This window comes from Dipodomys merriami, unplaced genomic scaffold, assembly GCF_024711535.1.
Source record: "Dipodomys merriami isolate MVZ:Mamm:240054 unplaced genomic scaffold, mDipMer1.0.p SCAF_9, whole genome shotgun sequence".
Taxonomy (NCBI): Eukaryota; Metazoa; Chordata; class Mammalia; order Rodentia; family Heteromyidae; genus Dipodomys; species Dipodomys merriami.
This window is the reverse complement of record NW_027206512.1, coordinates 9040836-9052846: the sequence shown is the minus strand read 5'-3', so window position 1 is coordinate 9052846 and position 12011 is coordinate 9040836. Positions and strand designations below refer to the sequence as shown.

Below are 12011 nucleotides of genomic sequence, written 5' to 3'. Positions count from 1 at the left end.
CCAAAGCTCCACTTCCAGTTTTCTGGTGGTTAGTTGGAGTTAAGAGTCTCATGGACCTTCCTGCCCAGGTGGGAATCCTGATCCTCATATTTCAGCCTCCTGAGTAGCTAGCATTACAGGCACGATCCACCAGCACACAGCTCCTCTCCTGTTTTTTTTTTTTCTAATATTGACCATTGTCACATTCTCAATGTTATTGCTTTCAAAGACCCAGTAATGAAACAGTTTTAGGAAGTTTTCCACTTGTGATTATTGTGACCACCTATCTGAACTATTAGCAGGGAGACCTATAGCAGTTACAGATGTTACTTATTCTGAGCTCTGCATCTGTGTCCTCCAAAGATCCATGAGATACAACAGTTACCAGATTCCTACGACAGAGCAAAAAAGACTACCAAATAGCTCTTATCTAATTTTACATTAAAATTTAACAAATATATCTTTAAATTCCATTTGAGCTTTAAATGATAACAATGAGGAAAATACTAATCTAGACCATGACAGAGTTTTTAGGATGTAGAGGGATGGATTAACTTGTATAGCACTGGTCAGGACCTGAAAAAGCCAGGTGAGAGTGAGAAACCCTGAGTTTAAGCCCTACTACCAGCATATACACACACTACCTTATCAACATTATCTACTTTTGATTTTTTTTCTGGTTAATATCATGACAAATCCAGTATGTTAAAAATGTTTTTCTTAAAAATAGATCTTTTTGTTATGATTAGGCTAAGTCAACAAAATTTAAGCAGTTGTTTTTCTATTTAAGTAACTATACAATAAATCAATTGATTTTTTTCATACATTGTTTTAAAATCCTAGCACACACGTAAAAACTGACATTTTCTTCTCGTGCATTAATCAAACATTCTTCACTGAACACTTCAACCATTGAGGAGAGAGTACGGTGAACTGGCCTTCATTGTGAAGACATTTTAAAAGCTTTTATTTTTTTCCACTCCCTAGTTTTAATCAATCATAAGAACTTTTAGCTGTATTTACTAAATACTAGATTTGGAAAACTCAGTCATTTGTGTTTTATGTTTCTCCCACACATCCTTGGGAAGTCATCTGGAAATTAAATAAGTCTTCCACCTTGTTTTCCTTACATCTCGGGTCTCTTATCCATTCTAGAACGCTAGTCAGTCATCTGAAATATAAACACATCTCACCATAGCATTTTCTTGCTTACACTTTTGATTGGTTTTTCATTTGTGGTTGGAAATATTAAACATTTACGGCAATGGAATCTACTTTTATCCTCTGTTCATCCCATCTCTTCTCTCTGATTTTAGCCACTCTTAACCACTTTTTAGAACTTTGTCTCTGTCTTGATTCTCCCATCTTCTCTCTTAAAAAAAAATAGAACTCTGGGGCTGGGAAGGTGGCTCAGTGATAGAGCGAGTGCTTGCCTTGCATGCATGAGGCCCTGGGTTCAATTCCTCAGCACCACATAAGCAAAAAGAAAAAGCCAGAAGTGGCGCTGTGGCTCAAGTGGTAGAGCGCTAGCCTTGAGCTGAAGAGCTGAGGGACAGCATATAGGCCCAGAGTTCAGGCCCCATGACCAGACCCCTCCCCCTCAAAAAAATAGAACTCTTTATTGTTATTATTGTTAAGAAGTTGTTCAGATGGGTTGCTATTCAGCATGTCAATTTGAGGACCATACAACTTGATCTATGTCACTCTTTCTAGCATCATCCCTCCCTCTATTCGAACTGCACTCATCCCCTCAAGTTATTTGCACATGTACACTGAATATTTTGACTAATAGGAGAACTCCTTGATGAGACAAATCTGAAGGAACCTCAGTGCATACAGCAGATGAAAGCCAGGGCTGCTCGATTTGGGGCTTGTGACTAAGACACCACTTCACAGCACCAGGCTTTTTGCACTGAGCTCCAAAACCCCTGCCTCCACCAAAACCCAACAACTCCCACCTCATCCTCACTGCCCTTCAATGTCATTAGGAATAGTCAGTATAAATATCTGGACCTCCATCCCTAGTCTCTGAAATCTGAACACCTTCAAGTCAGCTCTAGAGAGCCTGCATAAAATCTGATCTAATGCAGCTGGAGTGAGACTCTAGAAGTCTGTTGTGAATTACACTTGATTCACTCTTTTGTACATACTCTATTGCTCTGCCTAGAACATCCTCTGGCTCCTTCTCACCTCCCTACATCCAGTTCACCTACAGGTCAAATTGGTTCTACCAAGACACCTCTCCTCTCTCCAATCTCCCATCCAAGTGAATTGGGAGCGTAGTCTTTCTCCTGCTTTCAGAGAACTGTTTTCCCACCCACAGTAGTTCTCATGTCACATTATCATTTCCTGTTTGTTAGACTGGAATGTAAACTTCAAGAGGACATGCATAATCCCTTACTGGCTATATCTCCACAGATGGTGTCTAGATGAGTGACCATCTTTCTAAAGAAGGAATTCATAATTCATTATTGGAACGAACATAGAAAGAAAACACCAGTAGAAAACAAACTCAGTAGTAGCTCAGGAGGAGTTATTTTATTATGGATGATCCGTATGAACTCTGATACAACTTCGGAGGTGAAGCATAAATTGAAATAGAAGTTTAACACAAAATAGATTAGTCTCTTTTCCACCTGGTAAAGGTTAATCACTGTTCATTAGTCCATTTTCAATGTACATGTCTTGAGTCTGTGATAATTTTTGTTCTAAAATTTCTACTAGTTCAGAGTTAGCAACACATAGCTTTGTGAAAACAGCATGGAAGACTATTTGATCATGTCTCACACCCATGGTTCACACCTATCCTCCTAGCTACAGAGGAGACAATACACATCCCTTACTGTAATTTCGTATCCAAAATTCAAGGAAATCATATGAGCCAGACATCAGTGGGGTGGCTCATGCCTGTAATTCTAACTATCAGGAGGCTGAGATCTATTTAAACCAAGCCTAGGCAGAAAAGTCCGTGAGATGCTTACTTCCAATTAAACAGCAAACAGCCAGAAGCAGATACATGGCTCTTGTTGAAGAGTGTCAGCCTAGAGTGACAAATTCAAGAATGCAGAACTCTAAGTTCAAGCCACAATATTGGCACCAAACAAACAAATAAGTAAAAAATTAAACAAAGAACAATGTAGGGAGTGTCTGTAGTTTATTTCCAAAAAAGTACTTTTTGTTCCCACTATCATTTGCTTAGTTAATCTAAATAACTGATATTAGCATGTCTTTTCTTTTTGGAAGATTTTGCTTCTTATACAAAATTTATGACCATGATTATATAATTTCTCTTTTACCTTTAAATTATTTTTTTTTCATTTTGCCTATTTTAAACCAGAAAGTAGCCCCGAATCCAGTTGGATACAGCAATAAAACATAAGAAACATAAAACATATGAAACTTTCTACAAACATTTTTCTGTGTAGAAATTTGGATCTGATTTTCTGTTAAGCTATCCATTTATAGGCTATTGGCAAAAAAACAAATGCATAATTGAAAAATGATTTATCTGAATACGGTAAAGAAATTTTTTTCTGATGGCTGGATTTTACATATATTATCTAGATATATTGGTTTTAAACACCAGATTTACAGTAAGATTTTATTTTTTGATTTACTTTAAATATTTTTATTACCTTTATAATCTTTAATTAGTTGTACAAAGGAGCTGCCATTTGACAAAGCAGTTTATGAGTACAATTCATTTTGATTAATATCACCCCTTTCAACATTGTCACCCATCCTTCCCAACCTACCACTTCCCTTACATTGCTTAAATTTTGTAGAATATACATTGATATTTTTATTGATTTCCCTGCATTTATATATTTGTTTTTAAATCAACATTGAAATACATGGTTTCATGCTTAGGCTATGTAAATTTCTACCTAGGCTTTTAGTATATTAATTAAACCACTGTAGAATACAGACAGGATTTGTAAATTCCAGGAGAAAGTACTTGAAGGGATGAAGGCTCAATGGATGGCATTTCCACCACAGTTCATGCTCCTGACTACTTCTAGTGGCAAGTAATGTTCTCTGCAGATTGCTGCAACAATATCTGCAGCTCATATGCATTCTATAACATGGCTTTGCCTGAACCTGTCATGAGATGTAATTCCCCTCGCCTGGTTGAGCTTTGAGCAAAGACCCAACTATAACTCAGAGATATTGAGTGACTCATCTAAGAAAACTAGTCTACTATAGCTAATCATCAATCCCAGCTTCTCTGTGAGTTCAAGTCCATGAAGAACTTCCATAGGTAGCCAAGCAACCCACAGAATTGTCAATGATACTAATAAATTATTGTTGCAAGCAATTATAGTTTTGACATTATCTAGTATAGAGCAATGGATAATTGGAATAATAAGATTCTTTTTTTACCTTTATGTCTATGATAGTATGTGTGTTTATACTTATACAATAAGTCAAGAGCTTTTATAAAATCCTAAGGATAGCACAATATAGGACCTCTGGGAATAAGATCCAAGTTAGTACAGCAAGACTACCCACCCATTTTCAGTGGCATTACATTATGACATTCTTTTTTTTTAATTTAATTTAATTTTATTTGTGAACATACTGTACAGAGGAGTTACAATTACATGGGCAGGATAATGCGTACATTTCTTACCAAGCATTGCAGCCTCCTCCTTTGTTTAATCCTTCACATCCCTTCCCAGCCTCCCCCCTACCCCCCAATCCCAATCCCAATCCTTCTCCTTCCCCCCGCTTCCCCCCCCCCCCCGCACCGACGTTGTAAAGCTCGTTTTGGACATGACAACTTGTACTTCTCATTGTTGCAACAGGTCCACCTGTATCCTTAAACAACTGGTTTTTCCCCATCTCCTCCAGAAGTTATACTGACATCAAATATAGTGAAAGCAGGGATTATACTGTGGAGGAGGGACATACAAAGCAACAAAAAGATAATCTTATAAATGCGTTAGAAACACATGCATAAAACAAAAAAACATTAAAATACATATCTAAGGGTTCATTTTCCTGACATCACATTATCTGACCTTTTCCACTTGACTCATACATAGTTAACTCTCCCTGTGCCTCCCCACACCAATCTATTCCTATTTTTTACCCACATCTCTCCCTAACCCTAAAAATTTCTGGTTTTCCAAATTCTTCTCTGCGGTTCAAAGCCCATTAACATATAGTTGTTTGATGTTGAATAGATGTATCTGTTGAACTAGATTGTATCTGTAGACTATTGACTGTATAAATGCAAACGTTGGTTGATGGTTGCCTTAAGATAGTGTTCTAGCACAAAACTGGTGCTATTTTCATCTCAAATGGGCAGAGTAAGCTGGAAAAACACAAGAAAAATGACATTCTTATTCTTTATCAGCACAAGAATTTTAGAGGCAAATGAAGTTAAAATAAACATCAAGGGCTGTCACATTGACTATTAATAAATAAATAAGCAAAATGCAAGTTTAGAAAACAACCAGTAGGAATTAAATTATGAGCTCATTGAAATATATAAAGATCTCATTTGAATATTGCACTACTTTTACATTATTTGCTGGAACTACTAGCATCAGCAGTTGATCCTGGTGTGGTAATTTCCTTTATTCACCCAGTTCATATAACTTCATATATGTTCCTCAACTAGTGTTTGTGTTCAATTTGCAATGAGACTTTCTTCAATTCCTGTTGGCTCAAGATTTTTGGCTTATAAGCTACAATTGTACTTTGGCCAGCCTATCAGCAGCAAAGGATTGACAAGTTATCTAATTCTTAAATGTTTGTGCTAAGAGTTATTTTGGGAAATATGAGGATTTTCCTGAACAGCTGTAAAATTCTAATACTTCCCTAAATTATTTATGTTTCTTTGAAAAGAATGTACAATTCCCTTTATTTTTAACTCTGGAATTTCAAAAGAAACATTTTTCTCAGCATCCTAAATGACAATTTCTACAACCTACATTTTTTTTTAAATTTACATATGAGGGGGGGCTGGGAAGGTGGCTCAGTGGTAGAGCACTTGCCTTGCATGCTTGAGGCCCTAAGTTCAATTCCTCAGCACCACATAAGCAAAAAAAAAATTTACATATGAAAGTTTAGTTTTACTTTTTAAGATACTGTGAAGAATGATAAATATTTTAAAACTGGATGATTCATCTATTTGAATAACTAGTATATAGTCTCAAAATTTCAAAAAATATGGATTGTCAAATGTGGCATTGTATGGTAATTATATGTGAGGGATCTTTCCTATTTTATAGTACTAGGGATGGTACACTTAACTTTCTCATTCAGCTGGTTACCATTTGAGCATTGCCTCCAGTCCAGCTTTTGGCCAGCTATTTTGAAGATGGAGTCTCCAGAACTTTCTGCTCTCTCTGGCCTCAAACGGAAATTTTATGAATCTTAGTCTTCTAAGGATTACAGGTGTGAGCCATGATGGGCTCTTGGATGAGGGATCATTATATATTTATTTTTAACTTGAGTTTAAAACCCAAGAATTTGTTAATATATTTTTAGAGATATAATTCTTTGACTTATTTCCTTTTTTCTTTTGGTTAAAATATTTCTCTTGAAGCTGAGCACTAGTGGCTCACACCTATAATCCTAGCTACTCAGAAGGCTGAAATAGGAAGATTGGGAATCAAAGCCACCCTGGGAAAGAAATTATGTGAGACACTTATCTACAATTAAGCACCATAAAAGCAAGAAGTAGGGCTCTGACTCAAGTGGTAGAGTGTTAACCTTCACCAAAGAAAGCTCAGGGGCACACTCAGGTCCTGAGTTCAAGCCCTTGGACCAGCAAATACACACAAAAAATTCCTCTTGAGAAGATTGTATAACTATATATAGATAGACAAGTGTTCCTATTTAAATAATTTTCAGGGCTCTGATGTATTTTTTTCATATAGGGTTTTCTTTTTTATGTTTTTAATGACTCTGAACATTTCATTTGGAAAGTATTTATATCTTAGGGGATAGCTCCCAGAAGCAAAGACAGAAAGCATAACTTACTTGCTCTGATTTTATATGTTATGTCTGTTTTCTGCTATGTATTATCTAGGATTGAGGTCACTGTGTTTTCAGTCATCAAATTCTAAAATGACATCTTACAAAACTTCATGAGATATTTCCATGCTGCATAATCATCATTCAAAACATTGAGGAAGAGAAAGAGGAACAGAGAATTTTCAGTGACTGATTTCAGGTTTCAGTTTCAGGGATGAGGTCAATATACTGCATCCCCTTTCTTCCATCTACTAGGACACTCTTGGAAACTAAAAATCTCTTTTCCTTAAAACTTTCCATGCAGGGCTCATATTTTTCTATTCCTGAGGATTATCTAGGGATTTCTACAGATCTTGTCTTATGAAGGAGATTATTTTTGGCATGCTTATTACAAAAATAAAATTTACATTTATTTGAAAGCATTGCATGATCTTCAAAAGTATGGACTTTATAATTTCTCAAAGGAATAATGAAAGATTTTCTCTCTAAATCTGTAGAGCACATTAAGCCTGGAACCCAAGCACACTTTCCTAGGCACCAGAACTACTTTTTCTTTTGTAAATAACTTTTTCTTTTGACAAAGTGAAATAGACAAGAGGTAGCAGAATTGCTCTGTAGAAAAATTACATCAGTTTAGCTAAGAGGAAAAAGAAACAGTAAATGATAAGACATTTACAAATGCTTTAATTGTGGTCTAAGAATTACATCCTCAGACTAATCTTAGATTGATATCTCAAAATAAAGTATCGTTTTTAAAAATTATTGTATAAAGACAATAAGAAAATGAGTGCAAGTATATTTCAGGTTTTCTTCTTTTTTTAATTTGAAAATGCTAAAAATCATTAAGGTTATAGTTACATAAGTCAGGCAAAGAGTACTTTGCCTTTTGGAAGGTGTCACCCCATCCCTCTCTGTCTCTTAGTGTTTCCCTCCAGTCCCCACTTACAGACTGTATAGTTCATTTTCAACATAGAGTCCAGTGAGTACTGTTGCTGCATTTGTTGTTTGGACATCCTCCATTTTTGTGCTTCGCCTTATACTCCCAAAGACATCTAGACAAACAAGACAAAAAGAAAGGAAAGGAAAAAAAATTTAAAAAAAACTTTTGTTTCCATTTCCTGGAGTTCACTTTGATAAATATTACTTTGTATAATCAGATGTACATAGGCATGTACCTTTCTGTTCCTCTCCTAAGAATCTCTTCCTTTGGTCTCACTGTGTGTGAATACCTACAGACATGTATAATTTATTATGTCCCAGTGTATTTTATATCTATCTTCTACATATGAGAGAAAACATGTGCCTTTTTTCTCTTTGTGCTTGGCTTACCTCACTTAACATGATTTGTTCTAGGTCCATACATTTTCCTGCAAATGACACAATATTATTCTTTCTAATGGCTGTGTAAAATTCTATTTTGTATAAGTACCACACTTTTTATAGAACATCTGGGCTGTTTCCACAACTTGGCTATTGTGAATAGTGCAACAATGAACATGGATGTGCAAGTATCTTTATGGTATCCTAGCTTGCGATGTTCTGGGTAGATGCCCTGGCTCATAGGGAAGATCTATGTTTAGTTTTTTGTTTTTTGTTTTTTTGTTTTTTTTTTGAGGAACCTCCAGACTGCTATCGAGAGTGGTTCACTTTTACCCCCCACATCCCTGCCAACATTTATTGTTGTTGGAATTCACGATGTCAGCCAATCTAATGGGGGTGAGATGGAATGTCAGAGTTGTTTTGATTTACATTTCCATTATGGCCAGGGACGGTGAGCATTTCCTCATGTATTTCTTTGCCATTCTTACCTCTTCTTCTGAGCAGTCTCTCCTTAGCTCCTTTGCCCATTTAGTGATTGGTTTATTTGCTTTGGGAGGAGCTACTTTCTTGAGCGACTTGTATACTTTGAATATTAGGCCTTTATCTGGTGTATTGCTGGTAAAGATCTCCCAGTCTCTGTACGGTATTTTCACAATAAAAAAAAAATCTCCCAGTCTGTTGGTTGTCCTTCTGGTTTAGTAACTAAGTTCTTTGCTGTGCTGTAACTTTTTACTTTGATGTAATCTAATTTGTCCAGTCTCTCTCCTATTTGCTGTGATCCTGGGACTCTTCAAAAAGTTTATGCCTATGCCTATCAGTTCTAGTGTTTCTCCTATTCCCTCTTGTTGTAGGTTCAAAGTTTCATGTTTGATGAGATCTTTGATACACTTTGAGTTGATATTTGTCTACAGTGACAAACAGGGCCAATTTTTAGTTTTCTGTATATGGATACCCAGTTTTCTAAATAGAATAGTGAAGAACAGGCTTTTTTCCACTAGATATCCTTGGCACCTTTATCAGTATCAGATAACTGTAAGTATATGGGTTATTTCCAGGTCTCCTAGTCTGTTCCATTGATCTTTGGATTTATTTTATGCCAAGTTGTTTTTGTTATTATAGCTATGTGGTAGAGCTTCAGGTCTGTGATTGTAATACCACCAGCATTACTATTTTGTCTAGAATTGTTTTGACTATTCAAAGTCTTTTGTTGTTCCCTATGAATTTTTGGATTATTTTCTCTATGTTTGTAAAGAACTTCATTGGGATTTGGATGCAAATTGCATTATATCTGTATACCATTTTTTGTCAGTATAACCATTTTTACAATATTAATTCTATCCATCCATGAAAATGGAATTTCCTGGTGTCTTCTTTGATTTCTTTCTTCAAATTTTTATAGCTTTCACTATAAAGGTCTTTTGCTTCTTTGGTTAGGCTTATTCTTAGAATTTTTTTTTTGAGGCTACTGTGAATGGAGTTGTTTTCCTATTTTCTCTTTTTGTTCATTGTTGGTATATGGAAAGGCTACTGATTTTTATAGGTTAATTTTGTGTCCTGCCACATTGCCAAAGTTATTGATAAACTTCATTGTTTATTGGCACTTTCCTTATGTGGTAGAATATGTTTTGATAATTTTTTCATGTCTCCTTGGCTTTTATGCATATGTACAGTTCTGTATATTTGGCCATTAAGCACCCAGGATGCTTCCAAGGTCACTCAGAGAATTAAAACAATATCAGAGGTTTTTGTTAGTTTATTGGTTTGTTTTTTGTGCCAGCCCCAGGGCTTGAACTCAGGGGCCTATGCTCTATCCCTGAGCTCTCAGTTAAGGCTGGTGCCCTAACACTTGAGCCACAGCTTCACTTCTAGCTTTTTGGATAGTTAATTGGAACTAAAAGCCTCATGGACTTTCTTGCTAGGCTAGCATCAAGCTGTGATTCTCCGATCTCAAGCTCCTGAGTAGCTAGGATTACAGGCATGAACCACCAGCACCCAGGTCCAGAATTTTGGTTTTAATGCCAAACTTTGATTCCTCAGAATGTGTTACTATAGTCACATGAATATTCAACTCTGTTGGGACAGGACTATCCAGTCTACAAATGATTTTTCTCTTGTTCTTCTGAGAATCATGTCTGTGACTTTTTAAATTTGCTGCAACAATTATAATCCAAATATGAAAATGCCAAATTTATTAGCAATATAAATTGACTCAAACAAAAATAATTTCATTTCAAATTATTAATCCCATTACTTAGAATAAGCAAGTTGTAATCATTTAATTTTGAGACAGTAAAAACAAGTGAGGGAAGCTGTAACTAAAGAAACCCCAAGAGTATCTTTTGTGTTTGCTACTGTCTAAAGAAAATCAATATGACATTAAGTGGTGCTAAATCTTTCATGCTTCAGAAAAGCACTTTACTTGTCCAATTAATTAGTAACAAATTCAATAAAACAGCTGATCTCCGTAGAGTTGCTAACCACAAAAAAAAAAAATCCATAAAACTCGAACATTCTTACTCAGCATTTTTAGTTTCCCACTTGCCTTTACCAGGTAAGGAATATTTTATTATCAATTTTAACATTCTAATACTATTCACATCTTTATTCATATTAAATAATGGTTCATACCTATAATCTCAGCTACTCAAAGAGGTAGATGTAACTTTACTAAGGCAAAGTTAATGAGACTTTATATGTAAAACAAAAAGCAAATTGACTGGGGCATGACTCAAGTGGTAGAGTATATAGGCCCTGAGTTCAGTCCTCAGTCCAATTATTAAAGCAAATGGTTCAAACCACTCCTATGGTGTAGTACCTGCATCTTTAATGATCCAGCATATACAAGTTGGAGTGATCAGTTGCAGAATCTGACCTCCATTAGGTCCAAGGTAACCACAAATGATGCCATTTAGCATTGCTGCATGTCATTGTCTTGACTTCATGGGAAACTGGCTGATAATACCAAGGATAGAAAATGGAAATAACTACAAGTGTTTATGGACATATGACATCTTTAAATACTTAAGCTTTTTTTAAAAGAAATACTGAAAAAATTACCTATTTGAGACCGTTTTCTTTCTTTTTAATGAGCTACATACAATCCAAGAACCAGGCTGGACTATAATAGAAAAATGTCTTTAATGTAGCTAAAGTTCAATTTTGACTTTATGGAAAATGGAGAAAAAATACAACTTTGTTGACAATTACATTTTTTCAGGAAATTTTCTCTCACAAGATTTTTCACAATTCAGTAGAATTACAAGTAATCTAGGGGTTTGTGGACAGCAGTCCTCAGTTATTTCTTCTCAGTGAAGAACTTATCATAGGAATAGACCCTCATACTATCAACCAAGAAAAAAGAAATATAAGATCTGTGGTTCATATAAACTCTCCAATGCTTGGTGTCATCATCTTGGATTACATCTACATGTAATAGAAACTGCTAAAGGCAATCAGGATAACTTGATGGTTTGGTTAGGGACTAACCTGACTAGATTTTAAGAGATAGAATTTGAAAAAAAAAAAGAAAACAAAAAGCAGTATGATAGAGGCAAGTTAAAAGAAATCAGATTTATCCAATTGAGAAGGTCATTGAAGCTTGTATTTGAATCAAAGTATCAGCCTTCATGACCACACTGATACACTGACAAACTGCAAACTAAGTGCTACTTACAGCATCATATTGAACCAAATTAAATATGTAGTTTAGATCCTTATTGTGG

General features: G+C 35.5%; 1 protein-coding gene across 1 annotated transcript in view; it reads left to right on the top strand.

The window, feature by feature from the left end:
• The window catches only part of Gucy1b1 (guanylate cyclase 1 soluble subunit beta 1), a 54078-nt gene that overhangs the window by 23713 nt on the left and 18354 nt on the right, over positions 1–12011 (top strand). The gene's annotated exons all lie outside the window — the stretch shown is intronic.